The sequence below is a fragment of the Bufo bufo genome, chromosome 6 (genome assembly GCF_905171765.1).
Source record: "Bufo bufo chromosome 6, aBufBuf1.1, whole genome shotgun sequence".
Taxonomy (NCBI): domain Eukaryota; kingdom Metazoa; phylum Chordata; class Amphibia; order Anura; family Bufonidae; genus Bufo; species Bufo bufo.
In genome coordinates this window covers 53,114,950-53,139,199 of record NC_053394.1, presented here as the reverse complement: position 1 = coordinate 53,139,199, position 24,250 = coordinate 53,114,950, and the positions used below count along the sequence as shown (strand labels likewise).

The window sequence follows — 24,250 nt, the reverse complement described above, 5'->3', positions numbered from 1 at the left end:
TCATCAGAGCTAAACGTATAATCAGTGATACTACATTGCTTAATACAACATTGGAAACTATGACACAAAGTTTTAGACAAAGACAATATCCAGCCGCTGTATTGCAGCAACAACTAAAACGCATTAAACAAAAAGAAAGAAGCGAATTACTTCAGGGTACACAATGGAAGCAATTCCAGAGAATACCCTTCGTTTCTACTTTTTGTGAAGCGAGTCCATACGTCAACAAAATTCTCAATAAACACTGGCCAGTTATCAAAACTGAACACAAAAATATCTCTGAATTCTGCAGTAAACCGCTCTTCTCTTACAAGAGAGCTCGTAACATAAAAGACAAATTAGTCAAAAACGATATAGGCTCACAAAAAAGCACCCGTCAATTACTTTTGGCCCCTAAAAATTGTGGTAGTTAGCCGTGCCTTCACTGTGTAAACTGCAAATACATGGTGAAGGGACGTGAATTCATCCACCCACAAACTGGGATCTCTTACCCCCTTAAATTTTATTTGACCTGTGACTCGTGTTTTGTGATTTATGTTTTATGGTGCCCCTGTAAACTTTTATACGTCGGTGAAACCACCTGTGACTTCAAGTCCAGGTTTAATCAACACAAGTTTTCCATACGTAAAAAGCGTAAGGACCTGCCTGTTTCACACCACTTCGCGGACATGGACCATGTAGAGGGAGATCTCAAGTTCATGATTCTTGATCATGTTCCGTTACCGCGGACTGGAGGTGACCGCATCAAAATGCTCAAAAAACGCGAGTCCGAATGGATTTTTAAGCTACAAACCATTCGACCGATGGGCTTGAATGTAGAATATAGGCCATGGCTCTTCATATGACTTTCCCCGGTTCTGTTCCTGTCGGTGTACGTGTTGAAAAAATTGTTCTGTTTTTAATGAATATATTTGGATAATATAATTCTTTTATTGTTTCACTTCCAGGACCTTCTGCTGGATGGGCTCAGCTCAACGGGAGGCGAGATGCTCATTGTTTGGACTTATGCGGCTTATTCCCTGATTACTGCATATTATACTACACATTTATTACTGCTACAAGCGTATCTGCTACTGTGGAGGATTTTTTCACCTGATAAGGGGTTAAATTGTGACGAGCATGGTGGGAGGGTGATGGCTGCCGCTGTCCCCTCCCCCTTTCTGCCCGTAGATGCCTGGTGACGGTGCATCGCAGGATAGCACGTCACCCGACACCATACCCTAGGTGGTTCATCCTTGTATCGCTGTATTACCTATTGAATTTACTGTTAGGACGCTTGTTTCTATACTTCTTTGAATGACAGTGTTACGTTCTGCTGCTTGTCATGTGACGTTTTTCTGAGAGGTCACGTGAGACGTCTCAGTGACGTCACGGACATGCGCAGTTGCAGTTCCGGGACGCCGTTTCCATGTGGAGCAACTCGCTACATTGTATCCTCCCTCCATTGAGCACGCCTGGTCCCACGCTCGGTCCTGTTATGCTCACATATGTACAGGTGATATTGATGCACTATTGATTGTCACTTATGTATTTCACTGCAATATTAATATATATACGTACCTGGAAGCTCTGCACATACCGATCACGGTTTTGATTCTCGCTACCTCCCGGGTTGGTCACATTTTTATTTTTATGATATGTATCGATACTCTGTTTTTTGTAAAGTTTAGCTAATTGTCACTTATGAATGTGAATTGATCATGACTGCATAAATACCCAGAATTCTCACATTATTGTATTGCTTGAAAATGGTCCCAGTAAGCGGACCGAAACGTCACATGGGTGAATAAAGGGTCCCACTTTTTTCACTAAACGGATGTGCCGCGGTGTCTTTCTTCATTTTACATCATACACCTCGGTAAGGTGTTTTCACTGCTGGCACCCTAACATCCAATACTGAGGAGTGCTGCCTTGAACTTCCATTTCTATATATATATATATATATATATATATATATATATATATATATATTCAGAACATAAAAATAGATTAGAAAAGGGATATGTTTGCCCTTGGTTAGTGGATCTTTCTATTGAGGTTCTTCATCATTGGTTGCTAGAGATACCATATATTGACTGTTTAACCCTTCATGACCTGCATACAATCACTAACCCCTAAGCAAGGAAGGGACATTTGATGAGCATAATGCACTTGGAAACCTTCCTTTAAGCATTATTTGGAGATGGTGTGGCAAATACCAGAACTAGACAAATTTGCAAACTACATGTAAACACATTGGCAAGCCACATGTAAATATTTGTCGCTATTTTAACTAGTAAAAATAAAATATGAAATATTTATTTATTTTATTTCCTTTGAGTTTCACCTAATCCCTGGTGCTTGGTGCCCCATGCATCAGCTGCCAACTACGCTAGGACTACTCCAGGAGGAAGCAGCCTGGTTGGTTCCCTACCGCAAAGTCGACATCCCTATGCAGGGAGTAAAGAGTGAATACCAGGGACTACTAGGCTATTTTCCAATATGTAATAAATAAATGAAAGATTATGAATAACTTGATTTGTCACAAAAATGTAAAACATATTACTTTGTGCTTCAGGGGGGAGTAGAAGATGATATTTCACTTACTGCGTATACATCTATTGCCCTTTTGGAGGCTGGGAAAGATGTGAAGGTAAGTTTGTAAGTCTTGGAAAGAAAAAGCATTTGACTGCAAGCCAGATATTACCATATTTTCTTGAATAATTGCATTTGTTCAGAAAAAGGGGGCTAAAACCATACCTAACTGTCCGAATGTGGACCAAGGAAGTGGGAGAGAGTATGTTGGACATTTACCATAAAGGTAGCCCATGTGGTTGCTATGGGGCTCTGTGGGATAGTGGGTCCAAATAAATTTCTTTTTTTTACAGCCTGTTCACAGACTCTGAAACATTAGAGAACAAAGAAGGGAAATTTCTTATTAGAAATGTTACGCTAATTTTTAAAGAATTTTTGTTATTTTTCATTTTCCATGTCAATATCTGTATTAAAAACCCTTATAAAATTCAGCAGTTTTTGCTCTGGCCAGTAAGCCTAATAATAGGCGTCACTTTTTAGTCTATACAGACGGTAATGGCAGTTAATGCATATACAATCAGTAACTCCTAAAGCAAGGAAGGGAAATTTGCTGTGGGTAATGCACTTACAAACCTCCCTTTATAAATCTTATGGTGATGGTGTGGCAAAATCCATAAGTAGACAAATACAGATCACTTTAATGCAGTTATCTGCTTATCATTACAGGCAGGATTAGAATGACAGATAGGTAGATAGATAAAAAAGTAAATAGGCACAACACTCAAAAAAATAATTATATTTGTGGTCGGGGCTATGTGTGAAAGAACCTACCCCCTAATGTATGCCCCAACAGAACTAGCGGCTTGAGTTGTGCCATAACCGCTTCCGTCGAGAGTACACCTGAAAGAGGGCATACCCTGTAGGAGAGTGAAAGGAAAAGGGCGGGCTGGGAGGGGAACACTGCTGCCGTCCGTCCCCTCTGGAGAAAGGTGCGTGCCAGATATAGGGCAGGGCGCCCCTCCCACAAATACAGGCCAATTAATCGGCCTTAATACTTGTGGTCGGGGCTATGTGTGAAAGAACCTACCCCCTAATGTACCCCCTAACAGAACTAGCGGCTTGAGTTGTGCCATAACCGCTTCCGTCGAGAGTACACCTGAAAGAGGCCAAAAACCCAGCATGAAAATACAAAGCGTGTTCATTGACGTATTACAACGCCAAATTCTGAAAGGCACAAGAAATCTCGCTAACGGGGTTCGGAACATAACGGCTGTAACAAGACGAGCGCCACCGGCCCAACTTACGGATAATGTGTGCTGGCACCTGATTCCTGAAGTGGCCGAGGCTGCCCCAATCCTGAACGAATGCCCTGACACCGTGAGGGGGTCAAAACCTAGATTGACCGCCAGTATACACGCATGCGCTATGAATTGGGAGGTGGACAACGCTGCTGTCCCGAAGGGTAACAGTGGGGTGTTAGTGCCGCGACCGGCCAGTGCCCCTGACAATTCCTGCAGGACGTGGACCGGACCCCATTTGTGAGACGTGGGGGAAGAATTTGACCTGGCTAGGGGGACCTGACTGGGAGGTCTTGGTCATTTAGACCACAGTACGGCCTGTCCAATGGTTACCCCAAACATGCGCTGCTGCCACCACGGGATACAGGTCCCTAGCCTCCGTTGACTGGAAATTCCCGTGGCCTCGCAAATCTCCTCCGGCCACGCCCCATTCAGCCAATGGGGGCCAAAAATAGCAGCGAAACCAGTGCTGACCCCGCTGTTGGAGAATATGACGGGGGAGTTGTGCGAGACCGCCGGGACAAACATGGACACGCCATTCCAATGACTCAAGAAGTGGTCCCACATGCTCAAATCCGCTTGCGCTTGACTGTCCAGGAACACTGGACTATCCTGACAGGGGGCTGCTGAGAGGAGTGGTAACAATCTGGCTACGAAAACCTACCCTGAGGAATGACGCGCATCGCAAAATTTACATGCCTAACAACGACTGCAGTTCCACCTTGGTGGTGACCCTACCAGTGACGAAACTGTGAATGACTGCGCGGACCCTAACCAACTTGTCTTCCGGCAACCTAGCTGACATGCTCTCTGTGACTGTAAAACAAGCAAAATGACGGACCGTCACTACCACTGTTTAGCAACAATTTGACTACCACCCGTGCCTTGACACCACCACCGCCACTGCAGAAACCATCATGCAAAGGTAACTGACCCTGGTGACCACCTGACAGCTGAGGTACGGAGAAAGAGGAGACGTGTGACAGTGGAAAATAAATTGGAGACAAAGAAGGAGGACCTTACCGGAAACAGGACACGATGCTGATATGAGAAGAACACAAGGAACCAACCGTGGAAATAGACCTATCCGCATGAATTAAGCAGAATAAGTATTTTATTTTTTTTTTAACAACGCTTGCCCCTGCGTTCAAGTGGCCCGAAGCTGGGTGACGAGACACGATTGTCAGATTGCCGGGGTTCTCACGGAGTTGGCTGAACGGCTGACGTGCATATGCAAAAATAAAAACACAGCTATCTATGTAGCAAGCAAATTGCGACAAGTGTATGAAGACAGGCAAATGAGAAACCTGCCCATCTGAAACAGAACAATGAAATAAAATGCCATACAATGTGAAGGGTCTGGCGTGCCCCTGCTGGCCTACGTCTAGGGGCGCCTGTTACTGGGGGTACTACCCCCAACAACTCATCACCATCACGCTGTATGGCATTAACCCCCTACCTAACTGACAGCACGGCGGCCCGTGCCAGACTTTGCCCCCCATATAACAGTCAAGGTGATTATACAAAATTCGTCTTGACAGAAAAGTTAAAACAGCTAGGCTGTGATTAATCAGGCAGATTGAAACTCCGCCCTCAAAGACTAGCCTTCCCATTGACATTCCCCCCCCCCCTCCCCCCATCCTTACTCCCTTACAAACCTCCCCCAATGCAGAAAGATAGAGCCTAATGCGAGTAGCCCCAGCAAATATACGAATGGAGTCCCGCTGACTCCTGCTACCTGCGTGCAAGTCACGTGGGAGCGGGGCGTGCTGCCAGACTGCCGTTCCGGTGTGGGGATGTCCCTCTCATACCTTAGAGGGACCGACCCCACCGACCGGACTAAGGAGCCGATACTGCGCTGAGGCAGCAGCTACTTACGCGCCGCACGAGGAGGAACAGGACGCCGGACTGCAGGAGGAAGTGCCGACCGGAAGTGACGCTCTGTCGCCTAGGAGATGCTGACGCCGCCGGCTGTAACAGGAACACTGCTGCCGTCCGTCCCCTCTGGAGAAAGGTGCGTGCCAGATATAGGGCAGGGCGCCCCTCTCACAAATACAGGCCAATTAATCGGCCTTAATACACATATATATATATATATATATATATATATATATAAAAGAAAAATGGCGGCACTGACTGCAATCAGAAAAAATGGGTGCACGTTCCAGGGGAATCGACCTCTTACCCCAATCAATAAATCCAGAAAATGGACGGCACTCCGGCTAGATGAAAGTGATAATTCCTATATTCAACCATACGGTGCAACGTTTCGGCTCCAAAAATGAGCCTTTTTCAAAAAAGGCTCATTTATGGAGCCGAAACGTTGCACTGTATGGTTGAATAAAGAAATATTCACTTTCATCTAGCCGGAGTACCGTCCATTTTCTGGATTTATATATATATATATATATATATATATATATATATATATTCTGAACATAAAAATAGATTAGAAAAGGGATATGTTTGCCCTTGGTTAGTGGATCTTTCTATTGAGGTTCTTCATCATTGGTTGCTAGAGATACCATATATTGACTGTTTAACCCTTCATGACCTGCATACAATCACTAACCCCTAAGCAAGGAAGGGACATTTGATGAGCATAATGCACTTGGAAACCTTCCTTTAAGCATTATTTGGAGATGGTGTGGCAAATACCAGAACTAGACAAATTTGCAAACTACATGTAAACACATTGGCAAGCCACATGTAAATATTTGTCGCTATTTTAACTAGTAAAAATAAAATATGAAATATTTATTTATTTTATTTCCTTTGAGTGTCACCTAATCCATGGTGCTTGGTGCCCCATGCATCAGCTGCCAACTACGCTAGGACTACTCCAGGAGGAAGCAGCCTGGTTGGTTCCCTACCGCAAAGTCGACATCCCTATACAGGGAGTAAAGAGTGAATACCAGGGACTACTAGGCTCTTAGGTTGAGACAAAAGCCAAGCCAGTTAGTTGGCACAGTGGTAATTTTGGTAATTTTCCAATATGTAATAAATAAATGAAAGATTATGAATAACTTGATTTGTCACAAAAATGTAAAACATATTACTTTGTGCTTCAGAGGGGAGTAGAAGATGATATTTCACTTACTGCGTATACATCTATTGCTCTTTTGGAGGCTGGGAAAGATGTGAAGGTAAGTTTGTAAGTCTTGGAAAGAAAAAGCATTTGACTTCAAGCCAGATATAACCATATTTTCTTGAATAATTGCATTTGTTCAGAAAAAGGGGGCTAAAACCATACCTAACTGTCCGAATGTGGACCAAGGAAGTGGGAGAGAGTATGTTGGACATTTACCATAAAGGTAGCCCATGTGGTTGCTATGGGGCTCTGTGGGATAGTGGGTCCAAATGAATTTCTTTTTTTTACAGCCTGTTCACAGGCTCTGAAACATTAGAGAACAAAGAAGGGAAATTTGTTATTAGAAATGTTACGCTAATTTTTAAAGAATTTTTGTTGATGTTATTTTTCATTTTCCATGTCAATATCTGTTTTAAAAACCCTTAGAAAATTCAGCAGTTTTTGCTCTGGCCAGTAAGCCTAATAATAGGCGTCACTTTTTAGTCTATACAGACGGTAATGGCAGTTAATGCATATACAATCAGTAACTCCTAAAGCAAGGACGGGAAATTTGCTGTGGGTAATGCACTTACATACCTCCCTTTATGAATCTTATGGTGATGGTGTGGCAAAATCCAGAAGTAGAAAAATACAGATCACTTTAATGCAGTTATGTGCTTATCATTACAGGCAGGATTAGAATGACAGATAGGTAGATAGATAAAAAAGTAAATAGGCACCACACTCAAAAAAATAATAATAATAATATACAAACCGGATTCCAAAAAAGTTGGGACACTATACAAATTGTGAATAAAAATTGAATGCAATGATGTGGAGGTGCCAACTTCTAATATTTTATTCAGAATAGAACATAAATCACGGAACAAAAGTTTAAACTGAGAAAATGTACCATTTTAAGGGAAAAATATGTTGAATCAGAATTTCATGGTGTCAACAAATCCCCAAAAAGTTGGGACAAGGCCATTTTCACCACTGTGTGGCATCTCCCCTTCTTCTTACAACACTCAACAGACATCTGGGGACCGAGGAGACCAGTTTCTCAAGTTTAGAAATAGGAATGCTCTCCCATTCCTGTCTAATACAGGCCTCTAACTGTTCAATCGTCTTGGGCCTTCTTTGTTGCACCTTCCTCTTTATGATGCGCCAAATGTTCTCTATACGTGAAAGATCTGGACTGCAGACTGGCCATTTCAGTACCCGGATCCTTCTCCTATGCAGCCATGATGTTGTGATTGATGCAGAATGTGGTCTGGCATTATCTTGTTGAAAAATGCAGGGTCTTCCCTGAAAGAGATGATGTCTGGATGGGAGCATATGTTGTTCTAGAACCTGAATATATTTTTCTGCATTGATGGTGCCTTTCCAGACATGCAAGCTGCCCATGCCACACGCACTCATGCAACCCCATACCATCAGAGATGCAGGCTTCTGAACTGAGCGTTGATAACAACTTGGGTTGTCCTTGTCCTCTTTGGTCCGGATGACATGGCGTCCCAGATTTCCAAAAAGAACTTCGAATCGTGACTCGTCTGACCACAGAACAGTCTTCCATTTTGCCACACTCCATTTTAAATGATCCCTGGCCCAGTGAAAACGCCTGAGCTTGTGGATCTTGCTTAGAAATGGCTTCTTCTTTGCACTGTAGAGTTTCAGCTGGCAACGGCGGATGGCACGGGGGATTGTGTTCACTGACAATGGTTTCTGGAAGTATTCCTGAGCCCATTCTGTGATTTCCTTTACAGTAGCATTCCTGTTTGTGGTGCAGTGTCGTTTAAGGGCCCGGAGATCACGGGCATCCAGTATGGTTTTACGGCCTTGACCCTTACGCACAGAGATTGTTCCAGATTCTCTGAATCTTCGGATGATGTTATGCACAGTTGAGCATGATAGATGCAAAGTCTTTGCAATTTTTCGCTGGGTAACACCTTTCTGATATTGCTCCACTATCTTTCTGCGCAACATTGTGGGAATTGGTGATACTCTACCCATCTTGGCTTCTGAGAGACACTGCCACTCTGAGAAGCTCTTTTTATACCCAATCATGTTGCCAATTGACCTAATTAGTGGTAATTGGTCTTCCAGATCTTCGTTATGCTCAAATTTACTTTTTCCAGCCTCTTATTGCTACTTGTCCCAACTTTTTGGGGATTTGTTGACACCGTGAAAATTGGAATCAACGTATTTTTCCTTTAAAATGATACATTTACTCGGATTAAACGTTTGATCTGTCATCTACGTTCTATTACAAATAAAATATTGACATTTGCCATCTCCACATCATTGCATTCAGTTTTTATTCACAATTTGTTTAGTGTCCCAACTTTTTTGGAATCCGGTTTGTATATATATATATATATATATATAAAAGAAAAATGGCGGCACTGACTGCAATCAGAAAAAATGGGTGCACATTCCAGGGGAATCGACCTCTTACCCCAATCAATAAATCCCGAAAATGGACGGCACTCCGGCTAGATGAAAGTGAATATTCCTTTATTCAACCATACGGTGCAACGTTTCGGCTCCAAAAATGAGCCTTTTTCAAAAAAGGCTCATTTATGGAGCCGAAACGTTGCACCGTATGGTTGAATAAAGGAATATTCACTTTCATCTAGCCGGAGTGCCGTCCATTTTCTGGATTTATATATATTCTGAACATAAAAATAGATTAGAAAAGGCATATGTTTGCCCTTGTTTAGTGGATCTTTCTATTGAGGTTCTTCATCATTGGTTGCTAGAGATACCATATATTGACTGTTTAACCCTTCATGACCTGCATACAATCACTAACCCCTAAGCAAGGAAGGGACATTTGATGAGCATAATGCACTTGGAAACCTTCCTTTAAGCATTATTTGGAGACGGTGTGGCAAATACCGGAACTAGACAAATTTGCAAACCACATGTAAACACATTGGCAAGCCACATGTAAATATTTGTCGCTATTTTAACTAGTAAAAATAAAATATGAAATATTTATTTATTTTATTTCCTCTCAGAATTCCTTAGTGAGTAATTCTCTGTCCTGTCTGAGGAAAGCCTCTGTGGATGTCAGCAATGTATATACCCAGGCTCTGCTGACCTACACCTTCACATTGAGTGGGGATAATAAACTCAGGAAAACGTTAATGGACAAACTGGAGGAAAAAGCAGTGAGGGGAGGTAAGAAGTGAATACTTAGCTTGAAGAATACAGCATGATATATGGCATAATCTTCTGCATGTTGTAAATTGCAAAAGTATCATTGCAGAGCACCAGGTTCTATGAACCCAGGAAGCTACAGGTTGACTGCATTCATACATGGCATGACATCTAATATTCCTTATACCATTAACATTAGTGGGTTACATTACTCCTTAGAATAATGTTTGAAGAGTAAGGGGTTATCGATTCCTATACATTATTAATTGATTCATAATATGAAACTCTGTCAAACAAAAAAAAAAAATCTGCAGCAATTGAGATGTGTATTAAGTTGCACCGCATTTGATACACAGGTGTTGAAAAACTTGGAGGATGGCCTATGTGTTAGTAAGCCAGACTGCTTCTATGTACCACCGCTCATCTTTATATATGTATTCAAACCACCCTACAGATGGACAGCTGCACTGGAAGCGGGACTCCACTCCTCCTTCTGAAGACACATACTGGTACAGAGCTCCATCAGCAGAGGTGGAGATGACCTCCTATGTGCTTCTAGCATATCTGTCTGGTCCAGTTCCAGATATAGGCAAAGCTGCACAAATTGTGAACTGGTTGAGCAAGCAGCAGAACCCATATGGAGGATTCTCTTCTACACAGGTAAATAAGGAATCTAAGCAACCGCACTTTTATGTTTATTTCAATGAGGATTGGTAGAAAGCCGCTACCAGACACATCTGACAGTGACTGTTTTAACGTGAATTCAAAGATTTTGGGGAAAAAAATAAATCACTAAGTGTGATTAACCACTTCCCGACCAGCGCTGTAATAGTACGTTGGAGCGGGAAGTGACTTCCCCACCAGCGCCTTAGTGCTACGGTGCAGTGATTGAGCGGGTGCAGGAGCTGCGTCTGTCAGGTAGGCTGCAGGGGACACCTGTTCCCGTTAGCCCTGATGTATGCATCAGCATCGGTCAAAACACAGATGCCGGCGCATTAACCCTCACTATCCACGGTCACCGCTGACCGCGGCATGTGCAGGGTGTGTAAAGGGATCTCCTTCCCTGTCCCATCGGGTTCCCGTGCTGCTGTAACGGGGACCCGGTGGCTGGGACGGCAGCCCAATGCCTTCCTTAGGCATCGTGCTGCCTTCCCTGTTAGCCTGTGAGGGCAGTCAGAAAATGGCAATGACAAAAACAAGATTTCATTCTGTTCAAAAATGCATTTACTGTGTAAAACTTAACAAAAATAAAAATAACAGACATATTGGGTATCCCCGCATCCGGAACAACCTTGCTCTATAAAAATATCACATTATATTCCCCCTCAGGTGAATACTGTAAAAAACTATAAAAAAATAAATACCCCAAAACAGCCTTTTTTTCACCTTGTTTCCAAAAAGTGTAATACCAAGTGATCAAAAAGTCTTATGTACCCTAAAATAGTACCAATGAAAAGGTCACGTCATCCCACAAAAAATGAGCCCCCACATAAGACAATCACTCAAAAAATAAAAATCAATGGCGCCCATTAGAGATGAGCGAATCGAAGCTGACGAAGTGGAATTGGTTACGAATTTCAGAAAAAATTTGATTCACACCGAATGAGAATTTCCTCGCGCTTCGTGGTAACGAATAGCATTTTTCTTAAAATGGCTGCTGCACGTGTAAGGACATGGGGCAAGGAGCTCTGGGAAGGCGGGATCAACCAAAATGCCATGCATGCAGCTAATCAGCAGCCAGCCCTGTGATGTCACAGCCCTATAAAATAGCGCAACCATCTTAGATTCTGCCATTTACCAGTGTACTTAGTGCAGGGAGAGACATCAGCAGGCGCTAGGGACAGTGATAGAAAAAACATCATTGTGCTAAAAAAAAAGATTTATAAGTGCAGGGAAAGATTATTCAAGGTGTAGGGAAAGCAATGACAATTAGTCTCCATATAAGAGTGCCCTTGATTGGATGGGGGGGGGATAGAACGAGAAGATAATGGATACTCCTTTGGGAGGCCATCGCCGTTGTCCACCGAGACAATACATTTGGGTGGGGGGGGGGGTGGTCAGGTTGATTAGGGAAGGTGAAAGAGGAACCCAAACAGACAAGGAGGAAATTTGAGTTATATGTAATGTTTGGTCTAATGGGGAGCTTTGGAGCTCCCAAAGAAGAACAGGTCAACGTATTACTGTTTGCATTGTCTGTGTTATTATACTCTGTACTGTCATATTTTATATATTTTCTTGTGTAATAAAAATAAATAAAGTTATAAGAAAAGGTGTAGGGAAAGGATAGGGAGGAATCCTTCCACAGCATTACTGTTGAACAGGGTTCATTCAGGGAGGTGACAGCCTGGGTAATAGGAACATTCCTATTACACCTTGAAGCACTGACTCGGGATCCAAATTGCCATTATATTGTGTGGTGAAGTGCGAAAATTACATCCCATTTTGTCTTGTAGTAGTGGCAAAAGTAAAATATATTTGTCACTTAGTAGTGCAGTTATCTGTTCTAAAGCCAATTTTTGCGTGTATTAGTGGAAAAAGGAAAAATATATTTGCCGCTCAATGGTGCATGGCGAAATACAAATACACTGCCTGTCCCAAAAAAAAGTTGACACTTGGATTTAACTAAGCAAATAGTTATGAGCCTCCTATTGGATAATTACTGCATGGGCGATTATCTTTCAGCTGGCAACAGGTTATTTAACTCCAACTGGTGCAATGAGTTGCTTCTCATTTCTTAAACAACCATGTCAAAAGACACATCTCGTGGTCGTGGAAAAGATGTCAGTCTGTTTGAGATGGGTCAAATCATTGGCATGCATCAAGCAGATAAAATATCTAAGGAGATTGCAGAAACTAAAATTGGGTTAAGAACTGCCCAACGCATTATTAAAAACTGGAAGGATAGTGGGGACCCATCGTATTCGAGGAAAAAATGTGGCGGGAAAAAAATCCTGAATGATCGTGATCGTCGATCACTTAATCGTTTGGTGAAATCAAATTGAAGAAAAACAACAGTAGAACTCAGGGCTATGTTTAATAGTGAAAATAAGAGCATTTCCACACACACAATGCGAAGGGAACTCAAGGGATTGGGACTGAACATCTGTGTAGCCGTAAGAAAACCGCTAATCAGTGAGGCAAACCAGAAGGCTTCAATTTGCTAGGGAGCATAAAGATTGGACTCTGGAGCAATGGAAGAAGGTCATGTGGTCTGACGAGTCCAGATTTGCCCTGTTCCAGAGTGATGGGAGCATCAGGGTAAGAAGAGAGGCAGATGAAGTGATGCACCCATCATGCCTAGTGCCTACTGTACAAGCCTTGGGGGGCAGTGCTATGATCTGGGGTTGCTGCAGTTGGTCAGGTCGAGGTTCAGCAACAGTATGTGCTCCAAGAATGAGGTCAGCCGACTACCTGTACATACTGAATGACCAGGTTATTCCATCAATAACTTCCCTGATGACACGGGCATATTCCAAGATGACAATGGCAGGATTCATCAGGCTCAAATTGTGAAAGAGTGGTTCAGGGAGCATGAGACATCATTTTCACACATGGATTGGCCACCACAGAGTTTAGACCTTAACCCCATTGAGAATCTTTGGGATGTGCTGTAGAAGGCTTTGCACAGCAGTCAGACTTTACCATCATTAATGCAAGATCTTGGTGAAAAATTAATGCAACACTGGATGGAAATAAATCTTGTTTAATTAAACAAATGTAGAGACGGGCGGCACAGCTGCACGAACTCAGACCCTTTCAAACAACAAGCAGAGTATAGCAAAATCCACTGGTTCTCCTGTTTATGTACACTGACGGTGGTGCACAGCTGAGAAGATAGGTATATATGAACAATTGCAACGAAGAAAGTAGTCAGCGGCACTCACCAGTGTACTGTATCAAATCGATGCTTTATTCCACCAAAGACATGGCATGGGGCAGACAGACAACTGCACGCACCAAACAGCGGCGGCCGTTTCGCGCTACATGCTCTTCATCTGGCTGTGTGTCAGCGCGTATATTTGCGCTGCCCCTTTAAAGGTATTAGCGCTATGCGTTGCCATAACAACGGGCAACAACAATGCGCCTACCTAGAGGGTCAGTAAAAACATTTTATAACATATAGAGACCAATGCAGAACATAAATGTGATCCAATCAGGACGGCGAGACCACATTTCTATCATTTAAGCCAAGTTCACCTAATGCCTGGGTGTGCAGAATCCACTTCGCTCTCTCTGCAGGAGGAGGCGGTGTCTGTCTCCTCCCTGTGGAGGGGCGGGCACGGTCTCCAAGCCTGTGAAGGAGATGCAATCTAAATTACCTGCATGAGCAGTCCTTACATGGTCTATGAATCTGGGGCAACCTTTTCCTGTCTTTACAGAATTAAAATGTTCTCTTACTCGTTCAAACATACACCTAATTGTCTTTCCAACATAGAATCTGCCGCAATTGCAGAGCAACAAATATATCACATATGTGCTCCTGCAGTGAATAAAGCTACAGATTCTATGTTGGATCCCTGCAAACTGAATACACTTTTTTTGGGAGTTATATATACACAGTGAACAGCTTCCACATTTAAAGTTCCCCTTTGGTAACTTCTCTGATAGCCAATTATTGCTTTTAATAGGAGCAAACCTGCTCCTTACAAGCTTATCCTTATTGTATGGCTTTTCCTGAAGGATATAAGTGGTTTGCGTTCAGTGAGTTCATTCAGAGTCGCATCTTTCCTCAAAATATCCCAATTTTTGAATATCACAGAACAAATGCGTTCAGCCATAGGACTATATTTAAAGGAGAATGCGAACCTAGAACTCACATCCCTGTCCTGTACCTGTTTATTCCTATCGTCACTTTTGTGGAGTAGAGCACTCTGTGAAAATGTCTCTTCAACTTTTTTTCATATCTTTATCTAGTGATTCTTCTGCATAACCTCTTTCCATCAGGCGTTGTTTCAGTTCTAATGTTTGTTTATGATAGCCCTCATCCTTACTATTTTTTCTTCTAAGTCTGATGAATTGGCCGTACGGTACAGCTTTTTTAACACTTTGTGGATGGAAGCTGTCGTGGTGGAGCAAGGAATTGGTTGCCGGGGGCTTACGAAAGCCCTCCGTGACCAATCCGTCGCTCCCAGCCACGACAGCCACATCCAAAAACTCCAAACGCGTTCCCCCAAAATTAAGGGTGAATGCCATTTCCATGTCATTCGTATTCAGGTATTCCACAAATCTTTTACATTCAATCCCTGTACCTTCCCACACTATAAACACGTCATCCACAAACCGTAAAAACGTAAAATTGTCCTCCAATCTAGCTAATTACATGTTTGCGAAGGTACAGGAGACGGGGGTCCCCATAGCCGTACCCAGCTTTTGCCTAAACCACTAATTTCCAAATCTGAACACATTATTGGTTAAAATAAAATCCAGTGCTTCACCAATGAACTCACAAAACATACTGCTCTTTCCAAAATTAGTTACGATGTCAAGGACCGCCTCCACACCCGCACCATGGATAAATGTATACCTTTATTTCCAGCTAAACCATCATGTTACTTCCTTCCGAAGATCCACAAATCACTGAGCCAACCCCCGAGACGTCCAATTGTGTCGGGGATTGGCTCAGTGATTGAGCCTTTGTCAAAATATGTTGACTGTTTTTTGAGACCGGCCTTGGCAAGTGCATACCTCAGGGACACCAATGAATTTTTACTGGCTCTCAAAGAGATACACTGGCATAGGGGGTACCAATTGGTGTCCCTCGATGTGGAAAGCCTCTACACTCGCATCCCCCATGGTGTAGGTGTGGAGGCGGTCCTTGACATCGTAACTAATTTAGGAAAGAGCAGTATGTTTTGTGAGTTCATTGGTGAAGCACTGGATTTTATTTTAACCAATAATGTGTTCAGATTTGGAAATGATTGGTTTAGGCAAAAGCTGGGTACTGCTATGGGGACCCCCATCTCCTGTACCTTCGCAAACATGTATTTAGCTAGATTGGAGGACAGATTTGTTTTTTCAATCTCGAATCCTTTTTTACCCCACCTGAAAAAGTTTTTACGGTTTGTGGATGAAATGTTTATAGTGTGGGAAGGTACAGAGATTGAATGTAAAAGATTTGTGGAATACCTGAATACGAATGACATGGGAATGACATTCACCCTTAATTTTGGGGGAACGCGTTTGGAGTTTTTGGATGTGGCTGTCGTGTCAGGGAGCGACGGATTGGTCACTGAGGGCTTTCGTAAGCCCACGGCAACCAATTCCTTGCTCCACCACGACAGCTTCCATCCACGAAGTGTTAAAAAAGCTGTACCGTACGGCCAATTCATCAGACTTAGAAGAATAAATAGTAAGGATGAGGGCTATCATAAACAAGCATTAGAACTGAAACAACGCCTGATGGAAAGAGGTTATGCAGAAGAATCACTAAATAAAGATATAAAAAAAGTTGAAGAGACATTTTCACAGAGTGCTCTACTCCACAAAAGTAATGATAGGAATAAACAGGTACAGGACAGGGATGTGAGTTCCAGGTTCGCATTCTCCTTTAAATATAGTCCTATGGCTGAACGCATTTGTTCTGTGATATTCAAAAATTGGGATATTTTGAGGAGAGATACGACTCTGAATGAACTCACTGAACGCAAACCACTTATATCCTTCAGGAAAAGCCATACAATAAGGATAAGCTTGTAAGGAGCAGGTTTCCTCCTATTAAAAGCAATAATTGGCTATCAGAGAAGTTACCAAAGGGGAACTTTAAATGTGGAAGCTGTTCACTGTGTAAATATAACTCCCAAAAAAAGTGTATTCAGTTTGCAGGGATCCAACATAGAATCTGTAGCTTTATTCACTGCAGGAGCACATATGTGGTATATTTGTTGCTCTGCAATTGCGGCAGATTCTATGCTGGAAAGACAATTTGGTGTATGTTTGAACGAATAAGAGAACATTTTAATTCTGTAAAGACAGGAAAAGGTTGCCCCAGATTCATAGACCATGTAAGGACTGCTCATGCAGGTAATTTAGATTGCATCTCCTTCACAGGCTTGGAGACCGTGCCCGCCGCTCCACAGGGAGGAGACAGACACCGCCTCCTCCTGCAGAGAGAAGCGAAGTGGATTCTGCGCACCCAGGCATTAGGTGAACTTGGCTTAAATGATAGAAATGTGGTCTCGCTGTCCTGATTGGATCACATTTATGTTCTGCATTGGTCTCTATATGTTATGAAATGTTTTTACTGACCCTCTAGGTAGGCGCATTGTTGTTGCCCGTTGTTATGGCAACTCGTAGCGCTAATACCTTTAAAGGGGCGGCGCAAATGGACGTGCTGACACACAGCCAGATGAAGCGCATGTAGCACGAAACTTCTGCAGCTGTTTGGTGCGTGCAGTTGTCTGTCTGCCCCATGCCATGTCTTTGGTGGAATAAAGCATCGATTTGATACAGTACACTGGTGAGTGCCGCTGACTACTTTTTTTGTTGCCATTGTTGAAATAAATCTTGTGACATTGCAGAAGCTTATCGAAACAATGCCACAGCGAATGCGTGCCGTAATGAAAGCTAAAGGCTTTTTTTTGGTGGTGACTTTTTTTTGGACAGGCAGTGTATATTTGTCCTTCATCGTTGCCTTTTGTGTAAAAATAGAAAAGAAATTGGGCCTAATTGCCGTTCAGCAGTGCAGTGAGATATTTTACAGCCCACTTTGCCGTGTATTACTGGCAAAATACAAATATATTCGCCTTTCATCGTTGCACTTATCTGTTCAAAAGCCTTTTGTGTAAAAATAGAAAAAAAATTGGGCTAATTTGCAGTTTAGCGGTGCAGTGAGATATTTTAAAGCCCTGTTTGCTGTGTATTAGTGGTGAAATAAAAAATATTTGATCTAATATTTGGTTATTCGATCTAACAGTCTGTTTATGGGCAGGCAGAGGTTGCAGCAGAGTAAGGGGCCGTGGAAGCAGGGGTCACTTCGAGAGGCCTGAGCTCCCAGTGTCAGCTAGCAGTCGTGTCGTGACCAGCAACCCAGCGGTACTTGAATGGTTGACTTGATCTTCGACTTTGTCACAACTTACATCAGACACCCCCAGCCAAGAGTCAGTGGGTTCGTCAGACACAACCCTTAGATTGCAAGACCCCGGAGCAGGCCCTGTGCCCTCACCTGTCCTCAACCTGCCTCTGTCCTTTTCTGTTCCCTCAGCCAGAGAAGTATTATATGCTGTGGTGTAGGAATATTTATGCTTTCTCTGATTAACAGTCTATATTATTTATGTAAATAAATTAGAATCTGTAATGAAGGAGATTCTAATCTATTATCATAAATACCAAGCTAAAACAAGCTTGTGATCTGCGCTAAGTTACATGACAAAAAGAAGGCGGTGGTAAATCAAAATATATATTTATTAAATAACAATAATATGGTGCAAACTAATATATAAGAAAATTGGTGACAATTGAAATTCAATCAATAATATGCAAAATTTTAGGAAACTCAAAATAATCTAGAGTATATATATCCACTACTAGGCCTTATTATGATAATACCCTTCAATTTTAAATCAATTTGATACCTGATTTCTCTCAGCCGACAAATGTCTGATTAAATCCAAATCTGGTCTATTTCAGATTTCCTCTTTTATTGATACAAATATATATACATAACTAACCATACCAGCCTAGAACTGAATTCAGTTCTTTGGAGATGATACCGTGTTTACAACAGTACATATAAATCTCCCTGAATCGGATCAAGTTTTAGGATGATGCTGCAGGTACACCCCAAAGTATGGTTAATTGAATATATATAGATATATATTATATTAATTAAATATCCTATAAAATATAGGTAAGGTTATACTATACCAAAATGTCAGCTAGCAGAAATCAGTTTCAATGGTTCTAAAATGGCTGCCTCCAATGGCTGAAAAGGTGGTCAAGTGGCTGGATCTGATGGATCAAGATGTCTTCAGGTCTCAAGAGGTTTCAAGATGTTTTCTTCAAGATGACCATCCCAAGCTGATTGAAGAAGATGATCCCTCTGTTAGCCCATACCATCTTTTAATCCCATCTAAAATGGGACTGGTCTAGTTTAATCAACAACTAGTGACATCACTTTATAACTAATAGGACCTCCCCTAGTGATTTTGCAATGCATTCCTTAATTCTATCCTAACACTAGGTGGCACTAAGACTCCATATAAAAGTCTTAGCAATTATAGCTATTTCCTGTATATATTCTTATTAATTTGATGAAGGGATGAACTTTAACTAAGGTTTCATACAGAGCTTGAAGAGACCGGAAAGAGACAATGAAGTTTATCTTTTGTAGAACATCTAGTCTCTTTCTAAATCTCTGACTAAACCTAATTCATTCCAAACACACATTACAACACTTGTGGTCGTTGTTTGGTAAAAAGATAGGGTTTGTTTATGATCACCTGTGTCCACATTTCTCCATTCAAGAAATCTTCGGAGAAATAGATCATTAACTTCTCTGTTCTCTGGGAAACATTCTGAAATTACATAGGAATTTCTACCTCAATTCTAACCTTAAAATGAATATATCTATAATTACCACACTCTTAGTTATATAAAACACACATATTTAAATCGATGATATAAAAATCAAAATCCACTCATACATTGATTAATATAAAAACCCCAAAGAAAATTAGAGTCTCTTTCTATCCATTTCACTAACCTAAAACCCACACATTTCTACTTCAGTGTCTTATCTGGGTAAATACATTTTATTAGACCTGTCTAAATTTCTTCTCACACAAGAGCAGACTATGCAAACCCTCCTAAGTTTTATTGATTACCATTTCCACCCACCAATTCCTGATGCATCAGACGAGATCATGCATGGTGCCACACCAACACTTTGACAAAAGAGACTGGTTTCTTCTGGCTACCTGCCTCAGCTACTATTCTGATGCTTCCGCCCTCCTGATGCCACACATCTGTTGCCAAGTGCTCCTTCTTTCACCGACCATCTTCAGCGGGTACTGGTATTGCCACCCACCTACAAACTATGTTACCTTGCCACTCTGTCGTCTCTGTCGGCCGAATACCGCATGTGCTCCAGCGCAATGCTCGAGTCTCCAAATCAAAATATATATTTATTAAATAACAATAATATGGTGCAAACTAATATATAAGAAAATTGGTGACAATTGAAATTCAATCAATAATATGCAAAATTTTAGGAAAGTCAAAGGTTATACTATGCAGCCAATAAACGTGCAGGTAAGTACTGCCCTTCACTGTAATGCCGTAGCCATGTTGGTTACTGGCATTACAGTGATTGGGTGGCCAGAGCGCGTCATCGGGTTCTATATAGCACCCGATGACACGTGTTCGGCTAAGTGTTAATCAGGGAGACCTGTGCTGAAGAAGGGAAAGATAGTGTAGGGTGTGAATTTTTTTTTTTTCAGTAGAAAAACTTGTCAGAGACCCAAAAGTCCTTTTAAGGACTATTGTTGTGTGTGGCAGCAGCGATATCTATTTTTAGCGAAACCTGCGCTAAATTGCTAAAACTTTACAGACCCAAAAATCTTTTTAAGGACTATTGTGTGTGGCAGCAATATCTATTTTTAGCGCATCCTGCAGACAGCAACATTATCTGCGCTACATCTCATGTGTAACGTGTGCACATCCCAAAAATATCTGTGACATCCAGTGTACTTTTCCGTAGACGGTGTCCACTGCGGACAGTGACATTAGCTGCGCTACATCTCCTGTGTAACGTTTCCACATCCAAAATACCTATAACATTCCCTTTAATTTTATATTAGCCGCTGCTGACATTAGCGATATTATCTGCGGTTTTTCTCCTGTGTAATGTGTGCGCATCCCAAAAATATCAGTGACATCCAGTGTACTTTTTCCGTAGACAGTGTCTGCTGCGGACAGTGACATTAGCTGGGGTACATTTCCTGTGTAATGTTTCCACATCCAAAATACCTGTGGCATTCCCTGCACTTTTATATTAGCCGCTGGTGACATCAGCAACATTATCTGCGGTATTTCTCCTGTGTAACGTGTGCGCATCCCAAAAATATCAATGCCCTCTAGTGTACTTTTTCCGTAGACGGTGTCTGCTGCGGACAGTGACATTACATGGGGTACATCTCCTGTGTAACATTTCCACATGCAAAATAGCTGTGACATTCCCTGTAAATTTATATTAAGTGCTGGTGACATCAGCGACATTATCTGTGGTGTTTCTCCTGTGTAACGTTTCCACATCCAAAATACCTGTGACATTCCCTGTAATTTTATATTAGCAATTGCTGACATAAGCGACATTATCAGCAGCGCTTACAATTGCCAGCTTACCGACTGTTGCGCAACGTGAGCATGCGCTCGAACTCCACGTTCCACATGGTGGCCAGGCTTTGTGAGCAGCAGAGGGCAGTAGTGGAATACCAGCTGCAACATGGTCGTCGCCTTTCCAGTCAGCTTCCGCTCTTCACAAGCAAGGAGTGGGCATGGATGTCTGACCTATGTGAGGTTTTAAGAATCTTTGTGATAACAATGCTATTATCAGCATCACCATCCCACTTCTCTGTCTACTCAAACGCTCGTTGCTCACAATTAAGGCCGACGCATTGTATGTGGAAGAGGTGGAAATGGGGGAAGAAATTACACAGGGTGATAGCCAGACCACCCTCAGTTCATCTTCTCACCGCAAATTGGATGATGATGAGGAGGAGCAGGAGACTGTTGCCTCCGCTACAGAGGGTAGTACCCATGGAAGTTTAATTCCATCTGTTCAGCGTGGATGGGCAGAAGAGGAGGAAGAGGATGAGGAGATTGAGAGTCATCCTCCTGATGACGACAGCGAAGTCTTGCCTGTGACTTTATGTTAGGCTGCGTTTACCGTGACCCACGCTTTTTACGTATTTTAGACAAAACGGATTACTGGTTGTTCACCCTTCTCGACCCCCGTTACAAAGAGAACTTCTCATCTCTCATTCCTGTGGTGGAGAGGACGAGCAAAATGGTACAATACCAGAAGGTTCTTGTGGAAAAATTGCTCCAAAAAATTCCAGCTGACAACGCTGGCAGCAGAGTACATAGTTCCATGGGCAACCGAGGAGAGGAGACGAGGAGAACACACAGCAGTTCCAACAGAAGCAAGGCAACACTCTCCAATGCCTGGGACAGTTTCATGACAGCTCGCCAGCAACCTCACCCTGATGCGCGGCCTAGTGTCACAAGAAGAGAAAAGTTTTGGAAGATGGTGAAGGAGTACGTAGCAGACTGTGTCAGCGTCTTTAATGATCCCTCTGTGCCTTAAAACTACTGAGTGTCCAAGCTGGACATGTGGCACGAACTGGCGCTCTACACCTTCGAGGTGCTGACCTGCCCTGCCGCCAGCGTTTTGTCAGAGCGGGTATTTAGTGCTGCTGGGGGCATAATAACTGATAAGCGCCTCCGCCTGTCAACTGAAAATGCTGACAGGCTGACTTATAAAAATAAACAAGGCCTGGATTGCCCCTGACTTCTCTACTCCACCAGAGGAAAGCGGCTGAACATAAAGGCACTTTAAATGTGTTTTTTTATAATGTATTGAACACACTGTATTCCCATGCACCCCTTCCACCACAGAAAAGGGTATATGGTTCAATCTTCCTTTTCTAGTCCTCCTCCTCTTCCAACATATCAACATGCTCTTTAGTCTGCCCTCGCTCTTAATGTTGTAGAGGGTCAGCTCACCAGCAGGCCCACACCTACAATCTTTTAGAGGGTCAGCTCACCTGTAGGCCCTCGCATGTAATGTTTTAGAGGGTCAGCTCACCAGAAGGCCCTCACCTACAATCTTTTAGAGGGTCAGCTCACCTGCAGACCCTCACATATAATGTTTTAGAGGGTCAGCTCACCAGCAGGCCCACACCTACAATCTTTTAAAGGGTCAGCTCACCTGCAGACCCTCGCATATAATGTTTTAGAGGGTCAGATTACCAGCAGGCCCTCACATACAATCTTTTAGAGGGTCAGCTCACCTGTAGGCCCTCGCATGTAATGTTTTAGAGGGTCAGCTCACCAGCAGGCCCTCTCCCATAATTTTTTCAATGGTTAGCTAAGCAAAAGGCACTCGCCCATAATTTTTTCAATGGTCAGCTTAGCAGCAGGCACTCGCCCATAATTTTTTCGATGCTCACATCAGCAGCAGGCACTCGCCCCTAATGTTTTAGAGAGTTAGGGTACTTTCACACTAGCATTTTTCTTTTCCGGCATAGAGTTCCGTCACAGGGGCTCTATATCAGAAAATAACTGATCAGGCATATCCCCATGCATTCTGAATGGATCCGTTTAGGATGCATCAGTATGTCTTCAGTTCAGTCATTTTGACTGATCAGGCAAAAGAGAAAACCGTAGCATGCTACGGTTTTATATCCGGCGAAAAAAACTGAAGACTTGCCTGAATGCCAGATTCGTCATTTTTTTCCATATTAATGTATTAGTGCCGTATCCGGCATTCAAAATACCGGAATGCCGGAATGCGCAGACCGAAAAAAAGGTGAAATAAGTAAATGCTAGATCAGTTTTGCCGGATGACACCGGAAAGACGGATCCGGCATTTCAATGCATTTTTTTGACTGATTAGGCATTTTTAAGACTGATCATGATCAGTCTTACTAATGCCATCATTTGGCATATGTTTTGCCGGATCCGGCAGACAGTTCCGGCGACGGAACTGCTTGCCGGATCTCTCTGCCGCAAGTGTGAAAGTAGCCTTAGCTCTGCAGCAGACCCTCACCCCTAATGTTTTAGATGGTCAACTCAGCAGCACGCCCTCGGGTGCTCCTCCTGCCATTGTGCTACTCTGTGGCCTCCTGATGCTGCCGCCACCTCCACACTCTGTTATTGTGCCACTCTATGGCCTCCTGATGCTGCCTTCACCGCCAAACTATGTCACCTTGCCACTCTGTGGCCTCCTGATGCTGCCGCCACCTCCACACTATGTCACCTAGCCACTCTGTGGCCTCCTGATACTGCAGCCACCTCCAAACTATGTCACCTAGCTACTCTGTGGCCTCCTGATGCTGCCGCCACCTACAGACTCTGTGATTGGACCACTATGTGATCTCCTCATGCCTCTTTCACCTCACCACTATGTCACCTTGCCACTCTGTGGTCTTCTCATGCTGACACCACCTATACACTCTGTTTTTGTGCCACTCTGTGGCCTCCT

The 24,250-nt window shown here is 42.8% G+C and overlaps 1 pseudogene; it reads left to right on the top strand.

Annotated features, from left to right (window-relative positions):
• The window catches only part of LOC121005492, a 239,421-nt pseudogene that overhangs the window by 183,488 nt on the left and 31,683 nt on the right, over nt 1-24,250 (top strand).